This window comes from Acipenser ruthenus, chromosome 22, assembly GCF_902713425.1.
Source record: "Acipenser ruthenus chromosome 22, fAciRut3.2 maternal haplotype, whole genome shotgun sequence".
In the NCBI taxonomy this organism is placed as follows: domain Eukaryota; kingdom Metazoa; phylum Chordata; class Actinopteri; order Acipenseriformes; family Acipenseridae; genus Acipenser; species Acipenser ruthenus.
Window position 1 is genome coordinate 31,078,284 of NC_081210.1, and position 6,249 is coordinate 31,084,532.

Consider the following 6,249-nt stretch of genomic DNA (forward strand, 5'->3'; position numbering starts at 1 on the left):
GTATATATATAAATATATATAGTGATCAAGTCTGGGGTAAGGTTCTAGAAGGAAAATATTTGGGTCCTAGAATTTTCTACCTTGGAGTGTAAGACTTTTTTTCTAATACAAAAGCCATACTATGATAATATACAAGGACAGCGAAAGAGAGGACGTGTCAGGCAGCCTTCAGCAGCACGTCGCAGAAGAGCAATCGGATCTGAAGCGAAGCTGAATGTTCCGCGGGCGTGATGAAGCAGGCGGGAGTGCAACTGAACCGGTCCGAATTCATACTGAAACATTCAAGCACATCATTAGTGGGATTAATAAGGGCGAGGAATAGCACAGTCCTTCAGCCTGGCTGTTTAACATGGAAATCCCTGTGCAGCGTATTACTCAATTACTCCTGCTTCTCGCAGCTGATTAGCTTTGCCAGCTGTGCAGGGTTAGGTGAGCACGTTCAAGCAGGTAACGCACAGTTAAGCGTGCAAACACCCTCTCCTATTCCCTGGATTGCATCGATTCATCCAAGAAATTAAAGAGGTTTTCAAAAACACCATTACAGTTTCAATCACGCAGTGAGCATTCTTTCAATCAGTCCGTCTTTACGACTCAAGCTAAAACTGCCTGGCTTTGTTTCTGTTTCTGTTTTTAATGGCCAGCTTGACTCACTGTTGACTGACTCCTGTACCTAAATAAATAAATAAAAGCCACACATCAAAGGAAGGCCTCTCTGACTCACAACCAAACGCATAAGCTGTGTATTACCCCAGGACCTCTCAAAGTGTGGCAAAGCAATAATCGCTTTGTAGCGGGTCCTCATATATGACAATCTAGTTATTGTCTCGAAGGATGCTGATGTATTGCAACTGTCATATTTATTTCTGGCTCTCCCATAGGGGTGTTATTTGGAATTGCAGTAGTCATGTTGGTTTGCAGAAGCTGCCACTTTTTTGTCAACATCTATTTTGTAACAGTTAGCCGGAACATTAAGCCTGGCTTCAAGTGACAAATCTGTTTTGTGTATTCTTCATGGTCAGTAACCCTGTGGAAACATGTTCATTATAATCTTTACTTCCCAGCTAGTCCTCAGCCTCAACTGCAGACTAGGAACGGAAATTTGTAAAGGAAATATGTAATTTACCTTTGAGATCTTGAGCATTTGTATTGAAAACGTACCTCAGAGAGTGAAAAAATAGCCCTGGAAAAACACATTAGAAAAAGGAATTGTTGCTGCTGTAACTGTGCCCTGCGGCTGAATGGACTGGATGACTGGTTGTACCCTTAGAAACCTTTACCACAGTATTTATGCACAGTATTTATGCACAGTATTTTTACAGTTTATTATTATTATTATTATTATTTATTTCTTAGCAGACACCCTTATCCAGGGCGACTTACAATTGTTACAAGATATCACATTATTTTTACATACAATTACCCATTTATACAGTTGGGTTTTTACTGGAGCAATCTAGGTAAAGTACCTTGCTCAAGGGTACAGCAGCAGTGTCCCCCACCTGGGACTGAACCCACGACCCTCTGGTCAAGAGTCCAGAGCCCTAACCACTACTCCACACTGTTTACCTTGGTTTGCCATGTTTATTAATATGCTTCCCCATACAGTACCTCGCTATTTTTTGCAGTGCTTTATTACACTTTGCTATGTTTTACTGTGGTTACATTTTTTAAGGGTAACAGTTATTTAGTGTATGTCACAGCTTCATATTAATTCTCAACAGCAGTAGTAAATAAAAAAAAAAAAAAAGCATTTTCTGTATCTTCCTGGAGTAACCTGCTAAACAAGCTAATTATTATTATTATTATTATTATTATTATTATTATTATTATTATTGTTATTATTATTATTTATTATTATTATTGTTATTATTGTTGTTATTGTTCTTGTTCTAATTATGCAATTCTAAACTAAATTTCAAAGTCATTATATATAGATAGACACGTGATGTCTGAGGGATACAGGACTGTATACTGGTATACATGCAGAGTGTTCAGGTGCCTGCTGTCTCTCTACTCTGACACCAGTCATCAGACCCGGCTCATATCCATGGTAATCAGCACGATTCTCCTCTCTGCTCGAACCACACAAAGTAAGTGTCTGCCTGACTTTAGGAGGGATTTTATTTCAATCCCTTAGCCAGGCGTAATCCATGAGCAAAACCCAATATATATATTCTCACAGGCTGCAAAGGCTAAAAAAAAAATAGAAAATGAAAGATCCCAAAAGCCAAAGAGTAAAAACAGGGTACAAAAGAAAAAATGAACTCATCAAAATTCCTTGCTCGTTTTAATCCCATGGAGAACAGCAGAGGTCACGAACAACACTGCGCTGCATCTGTAAAGGATCACGGAGCTGTCACCCTTTAAATATATTTGCAGTGTCTTCATTGTCCTTCATCGTTGCCCTTTTTTATGATATTTGAGGCACGCTCTGTGGGTTTGCACCCGTGTTCTTTTTTATGATGTTTGAGTCACGCTCTGTGGGTTTGCACCAGTGTTCTTTTTTATGATGTTTGAGGCACGCTCTGTGTGTTTGCACCCGTGTTCTTTTTTATGATGTTTGAGGCACGCTCTGTGGGTTTGCACCCGTGTTCTTTTTTATGATGTTTGAGGCACGCTCTGTGGGTTTGCACCAGTGTTCTTTTTTATGATGTTTGAGGCACGCTCTGTGGGTTTGCACCAGTGTTCTTTTTTATGATGTTTGAGGCACGCTCTGTGGGTTTGCACCAGTGTTCTTTTTTATGATGTTTGAGGCACGCTCTGTGGGTTTGCACCACTGTTCTTTTTTATGATGTTTGAGGCACGCTCTGTGGGTTTGCACCCGTGTTCTTTTTTATGATGTTTGAGGCACGCTCTGTGGGTTTGCAGCAGTGTTCTTTTTTATGATGTTTGAGGCACGCTCTGTGGGTTTGCACCAGTGTTCTTTTTTATGATGTTTGAGGCACGCTCTGTGGGTTTGCACCAGTGTTCTTTTTTATGATGTTTGAGGCACGCTCTGTGGGTTTGCACCAGTGTTCTTTTTTATGATGTTTGAGGCACGCTCTGTGGGTTTGCACCAGTGTTCTTTTTTATGATGTTTGAGGCACGCTCTGTGGGTTTGCACCAGTGTTCTTTTTTATGATGTTTGAGGCACGCTCTGTGGGTTTGCACCAGTGTTCTTTTTTATGATGTTTGAGGCACGCTCTGTGGGTTTGCACCAGTGTTCTTTTTTATGATGTTTGAGGCACGCTCTGTGGGTTTGCACCAGTGTTCTTTTTTATGATGTTTGAGGCACGCTCTGTGGGTTTGCACCAGTGTTCTTTTTTATGATGTTTGAGGCACGCTCTGTGGGTTTGCACCCGTGTTCTTTTTTATGATGTTTGAGGCACGCTCTGTGGGTTTGCACCAGTGTTCTTTTTTATGATGTTTGAGGCACGCTCTGTGGGTTTGCACCAGTGTTCTTTTTTATGATGTTTGAGGCACGCTCTGTGGGTTTGCACCAGTGTTGAGATTTCAGATCATTTTTCTCTGCTGCTCTCTGGCTTTCTTGCTTCCAGGCCTGTGTTGATTTGCTGTGTTGTTTTTTGGTTTTTTGTTGTCTGATTGTTCAAAGGATACAATATCACACAAGAGACAAAACAACAAAAAATTCCAGAACGACACAGTGCTGCGAGCAAGAAGGCAGCCAGTCTGGAGATCATTAGACAGCCAGGTGCACTCAAACTAATCTCAATAGGAGAGCAACGGAAACTGGAATGGAAATATAATGCGGACGATCCCGGCTCTTTTGCAGAGCGGTTAAGGCGCTCGCTTACAGCCTCCACCCTTTTACACAACCCATATTCACACTATCAGAAAAGCAGCAGGAATTGCTAACAGCTCACCTTGCTGCCCTCAATACTAGAATGGATTGGGCTACATCACCTACATTGTACCTCCTTAGAAAGAGTGTGCAAATCACTGTATGCAGCGTCTCACTACAGGAGCTGTAATTATAATCACTGAAGCAGTCATCAATATGGAGCTGCACCTATTCTGCACTCCATGAATCATTTTTACACAGGGGGTCTGTTTACGAATACGAAATGGGCATTCAAATAAAATATAATGACGTCGGTGCCGGCTTGGCCTTGAGATGACTTTGCCAGGCTGTTACATGTCTTTATTTCTGTATTGGAAATAAAAGAAGCGTCCAAGCTAGGCAGTAATAAAGACCATTTCAAGCTGCTTCATTCAACCACACTTAGAATGATTGTGTTTCCCCATTTGTTCCTCAAGACGGCACAAAATAATCTTGGGGATGGGGCTGTTAAATTGTAACTCTGTTTTCACAGCCCCTTGGAAAGCACCAGATCAGCGGGACCTAATCTCATTGACAAGCTCCACTGATGAGCTCTTTCATGAATGACTCCCTGTATCTGTGGGTATTATTCATATAGGCTATTGATACCTTAAAAGCTTTGCAGTTCCGTGGATTCAATTTGCATGTCACCGCCGTGAGTGGGCGTTTAAATGCTCATTTTGTGTTTTATTCTTTTGTCTTAAATTAAAGGTGTGAATTAAATCTTGCTGATCCATGGTGATGATGACAAAGCTTTGTCTCCTCTGCTTTTTAGTTTCCCTTGCAGCAGAGATGTGCACGGAAATGCGTTCATTTCAGTGTGCAGAAACCATTTCAATGTATTTATAGACATGTGAAATGTATGTTTTTTAATGTGCATTGTATTTGCAGTTTGGCACCCTGATCCTTGTATATAAATTGTGATTTACAACAATATTAAATTCTAATCCTGTACATAAAAGACACCTCGTGCAATGTGTTCAGGCTGATATTAGTTGTGAAGTCTTGCAGGTGTTCACTTTGCGCTCTACAATGAGGGCCAACATACAATACCTTTACAACTGGTGAGAAACAAGGCGGTGTCACAGAGTGCCCATGTGATTGATGAACAGTACAGGAGGATGTGTCCAGATGGCACCTCAGATATGTACTGTCCTTCAGGACTGATTGACTTCCAGCATCTCCCCCTAGCTGACACCCCTGTCTTCATTTATCACCATGCTTACAGTCCCCTACACCAGGGCATGTCATACAGTACCACACCCCAGCCGACATCACATACAGATCATTTCCGTGTTCAATATGAGCCACTGCACGGAAAAATAAAACGGATTATTCAAGTCAAATATATCTTGATTTGTTTCGCTCAGAAAAGAATAACTTTAATGGGCAGAGCTGCGTGCTCTGAGCGACAGCGAGATCAAAAACTGAGCACCAGGCACAGCGCTTCTTTCAGTTTGAACATTGCCAACACCACACCCTTGTAGTGAGTTCGATTATGACCCCTCCTTTCTCTCTGTTCACGTGGCACTATCTATTCTGCATAGTAACACAGCCAAAGCAGCAAAGCGACATTATTGTGAATCTGTTACCCGTGCATTCACTATCCCCCTACCACATACAGAGGCTCCTTCACATTCCTGGCTCAAGCATCTCACCCAGCTAGCACCGAACAGCTAGCAAAACATTATTTTACATTCCAACGAGATGAGGAGACACCCTTGGGAAGTCAAGGTGGCTCCGTTTCAGCCCGGCGCAGTGTGACTGAGCTCCCTCAAGCCGGGAGGTAATAAAAACACACATTAACATCCCAAGGTCTGCTGTGTAGAGAGGGGAAGCTGGAATGACCTCAGCCCACAATCATCACATAAATTGTAGAAGATTGAGCAATGGCTGTCAGGTGAAAGTCAAGTGGCAATGACAGAGAGTGTATGACGAGTATACATTTCTAATCAGGGGTTTAAACTATTGGCAGGACCAATTCCAATGCATCTAGTCCTGTACACCCAAATCTCTACGGGCAGATAAAGGGACAAGAAGCAAAGGGGCACCACACAGTATCACGGACATGCCCTTTCTCATGAGTTCAAAGAGTTCTTCATTCATGGATCTGTCACCTCACACACCTACGATACACAGTATAATCTTTCTCATGAGTTCTTCATTCTATGTGCATGCTTTTACCAAGTCATGTGACTGTGGTTTTATCCTGCATCTCCAAGGAAGCTTAAGAGCTTGGGAGATTTTATATCACTTTGTGTTTCACAGCAGAAAAATGAACATGAAAGATTAGATTTAGTAAAAAGCGGAAAATGCCTCATAAACTGCCCATGCATTGAGCAGAGACAACCCTGCAAGACTGAGTTCATTCGAGCTCTTTCGTAATCAGAAAATGTGCAGGGCAGTTTGGAAACAACAGGAATGAAACT